This window comes from Octopus sinensis, linkage group LG14, assembly GCF_006345805.1.
Source record: "Octopus sinensis linkage group LG14, ASM634580v1, whole genome shotgun sequence".
Classification (NCBI taxonomy): domain Eukaryota; kingdom Metazoa; phylum Mollusca; class Cephalopoda; order Octopoda; family Octopodidae; genus Octopus; species Octopus sinensis.
Window position 1 is genome coordinate 56,655,967 of NC_043010.1, and position 4,581 is coordinate 56,660,547.

The window sequence follows — 4,581 nt, forward strand, 5'->3', positions numbered from 1 at the left end:
TGGAAAGCGGACGTTAAATGATGATGATGATGATGATGATGATATATATATATATATATATATATATATAATATATATATATATATTCATATATATTATATATAAATTCATATATATATATTCACATATATTTATATATATATATTTATATATAATATATATATATTTATATATATATATTCATATATATTTATATATAATATATATATATATATATATATATATATATATATATATATTATATATATATATATATATATATATATTCATATATATTCATAATATTTATATATATTCATATATATTTATATAAATATATATATATAATATTCATATATATATAATATATATATATATAATATATATATATATATATATATATATATATATTTATATAAATATATATATATATATATTCATATATGAATATATATATATATATATGTATATATGTATATATATGTGTGTGTGTATGTGTGTATTATATATTTATATATAAATTCATATATATATTTTTATATATTAGAAGATTTGGAGGTGATGTACAGGTATTAAATATTAGAAGAAATAAGGTACTCAGCAATCTGGATGGTTTTACATTTACAGATTTTATTAATATGTCACATGTTTTTATAAATCATATATTAGCGCTTGCATCTACTCTAGTAGAATCTTCAGATTTGAATTTTTTTTTAAGGGGATTCGTCTCTTTTTATAGTATTATTGAGTGTGTAGGGGTGATATATATATTTATATATAAATTCATATATATACTTGGTAACCTAGGTAACGGAAGCTATCAACTACTTCTAGTTTTTCTCCATGGAATGTGGCAAGAGTTGTTCTCTGCACATTTTCAGTGTTTATTGCACCAGAGCATCTGCCACATACAAAAACTAGATTCCCAGTTAGCCTTCCCTTGACATTGCTGCACCTCTTATGAGTCCATAGCTTACTCTGAGTACATCTTATAGAGTTTCTACCTATGCTTTTTCTACAGATTGAGCAGGGCCATCTACCTGAAGGGATTTGTGGTTTGTCGGTCTTTTGTTTTAGCTAAGTTGACTCTAAGGCCCTTCGATTCTAATCCTTGCTTCCACACCTGAAACTTCTCTAGTTTTGATAATGACTCAGCAATTAGAGCAAGGTCGTCAGCATAGAGGAGCTCCCAGGGGCATCCTGTCTTGAATTCCTCCGTTATTGCCTGGAGGGCTATGATAAATAGGAGGGGGCTGAGGATTGAACCTTGGTGGACCCCTACCTCTACCCAGAATTCTTCACTATACTCATTGCCAACCCTCACCTTACTGACAGTATCCCTGTACATGGCTTGCACAGCTCTCACTAACGATTCATCTATCCCTAATTTCCTCATTGACCACCAGATAAGGGATTGGGGGACCCTGTCGAAGTCTTTCTCAATGTCAATGAAAGCCAGGTACAGAGGTTTATCTTTGGCTACGTATTTCTCCTGCTGTTGCTGTACCAGAAATATAGCATCAGTGGTGCTTTTCCCTGGCACGAACCCAAACTGCATCTCATCTAGATTGACTCTCTCCCTAATTAGTTGGGCTATGGCCCTTTCCATGACTTTCATTACCTGATCCAACAACTTGATACCTCTGTAATTATTTGTATTTAAAGCGTCATATATATATATATACATCATTACGAAACTGTATATATACTGCTATATACTTATCACAGTCACTATATTGTAACTCATATGCATACACACACATACGCACATGTGTGTGTGTGTATATATATATATATATATATATATATATATATATATATAATGCACACACGTATACACACTGACTCACTAATAGGATATTTTGCACCAGTTGTTTATGTAGAGTGTATGTATGTGTCTGGTCTGTGAGTGTACCTGTGTAGGTTTGTATGTGTGTGTGAGTGTGTGCAGTTTCACACCTGCTGTCTGTGAGATGCTGGTATTAGCTATGACATTTTTCTTGAAATTGAGGTTGATGTTGGGGGGGGGGCAGAGGTGGAGGGGTAAGCTACATCTGAGAGTGGCAAGAAGGGAGAGAATTGGGTGTGGGTTATTATTGGAAAAGTTTGAGAGGTCAGGGAGGTGGTGGCGGAGGAGTAGAGAAAGAGAGATAGTTGGGAGTGAAAGAGAGAGAGAGAAGAGAGAGAGAGAGAGAGAGAGGGAGTTGAGATCGGTAGAAGCAGTAAGAATCTATTGATAAATAACTGATACACATATTCACTGCATATATACATACACACATACATATATATATATATATATTCTTATATTTGTTTCAGTCATTTGACTGCAGCCATGCTGGAGCACTGCCTTTAGTCAGACAAATGGACCCCAAGTAGTGGGTCATATAGTGGGTGGGGGACAAACACAGACACATAAACATATAAATATATATACATACATATATATATATTTATTATCATCATCATCATCATCAACGTTTAATGTCTGCTTCCCATGCTGGCATGGGTTGGACAGTTTGACTGAGGGCTGGCAAGCCAGAAGGCTGCACCAGGCTCAGTCTGATCTGGCAAAGTTTCTACAGCTCAATGCCCTTCCTAACGTACATGACACCATTACTAGGGCCAGTCAGGCGGTATTGGCATTGACCATGCTCAAATGGTGCTTTTTATGTGACTCCGGCACAGGAGCCAGTCCGGTGGCACTGGCAATGATCATACGATGGACTTCTTTCAGTTTTCATCTACCAAATACACTCACAAGGCTTTGGTTGGCCTGAGGCTATAGTAGAAGACACTTGCCCAAGGTGCCAAGCAGTGGGACTGAACCCGGAACCATGTGGTTGGTAAACAGTCTACTTACCACATAGCCAATCCTGCACCTAAAAGCCACTCCTGATATATGTATATATATATCACATCGACTTTTTCCTCTGCTGTAAGGCTTAATTCCCAACACACCAGCTGAATTCAATTCATCTCCAGTCGAAAGACGCCTGTTGTTATGTCCTGTTATTATTATTATTATTGTTTTTTGTATTATTTTTGTATTTATATTCATGTAACATTGTCCGTTTTTCCGTATACATTCGATCCTTTTTCCAAGGAATCTAATGCTCTTAGCTTAGTTTTTCCTGGGGGCTGGCCAGATTGGAGCAATCTCAAGATTAATCGCTGATATCGCGAGGATGATTCGGTTCTTGACTGAAGATTAAAGGCTTCGAATGATCCGTCCGTGTTTTTTGTATCGTCTATCTGGATGTTTTGCATTCTTGTCCCATTTTGTATTTTTTAATATATACATATATATATATATAAATACATGCATTGTGCGTGTGTGTATATATATATATATATATATATAGTGGTGCTTCAACTTGGCTGCAATCAAATGACAAACAAATTAAAAATATAACAGAATACATGTATTGTGTGTGTCTGTATATATACATCTCTCTCTCTCTCTCTCTCTCTCTCTCTATATATATATATATATATATATATTTACATATACTTTTATTCTTTTATATGTTTCAGTCTTGAGGCTGCAGCCATCCTGGGGCATTGCCAAAGTAATCACCTTTTAATTGGCCAATTCTCTGGGGTTGACGTTGGTGAAGGAGGGAATGTGATACTGCTGTTCTCTTTTGAGTTTCCTGCCCCTGATATTGGCTCATCTGGGATCTTGGATAGCAAGAGGTCAAGTTGTTTCCTGTAAACATCTACTCCCACTCCATGGAGAACCCTCAGCTGTTTCAGCAAGGAGTTAAATAGCTGTGGGCCCTTGAATCCCAAGCTATTGCAGTACATGGCCCTCACCCTAGATGAGATAACTGAGACTTTTGGAACAGTGCAGTGACGTCCATTCTGAGGTCTGGTATAACTCTCGATTCCAAAAGTTTGGTGCCAGCCCCTCCAGTATCTTGCATACAAATCTCTCTCTCTCTCTCTCTCGTATCATCATTTCTATTGTGCTGCTTTGCATAATCAGACATCTCCCACTCCCCGACCCCTAGCCCTTCTGCTGCATTCAGTCCTACCCACCCCTCCTCATACTTTGATTCTCTCACCTGACACCTAATCCCCTTGCTGTTCCACTCAATCACTCCTATCCTCTCTTCTAAAATCTCAGTAGTCACATAGGTTCTCCACAGCAAGAAACAGGTTCTGCTTTGGCCCCTTATACTTTTACCCCTCATCCACTAGCATGAAGCTACCCTATCAGGGTTTGTAGTGTTGCAAACTGCAGGGCAATCTCATTAGTACTAGGGGGCAATGGAAAAAAGCACCCAGTACATACTGTAAAGTAGCTGATGTTAGGAAAAACATCCAACCATATGGAAACCATGCCAAAGCAGACACTGGAACTGAATACAATTCTTGGACCCACTGGATCCTGTCAAACCATCCAACCTCCTACACTAGCATGAGACATGCATGTTAAAGGATGATGAACAGGTTGATGTATATGTGTGGATATATATATCATCATCATCATGAACAGCAGTAACATCGACTTCATACTAACTTTCCCATGATTGCATAGGTTAGACAGAAATTCCTGAGATAGATTTGCCATGGCTGAATGACGTCCTTGTCCCT

General features: G+C 36.7%; 1 long non-coding RNA gene across 1 annotated transcript in view; it reads right to left on the reverse strand.

Moving 5' to 3' along the window:
* The window catches only part of LOC118766016, a 23,099-nt gene extending 19,640 nt beyond the window's left edge, over positions 1-3,459 (reverse strand). The window contains exon 1 of the long non-coding RNA XR_005001944.1: positions 3,430-3,459. This is a non-coding gene — a long non-coding RNA (uncharacterized LOC118766016). The remainder of the gene's footprint in view (positions 1-3,429) is intronic.
* Between the last annotated feature and the right edge of the window lie 1,122 nt (positions 3,460-4,581).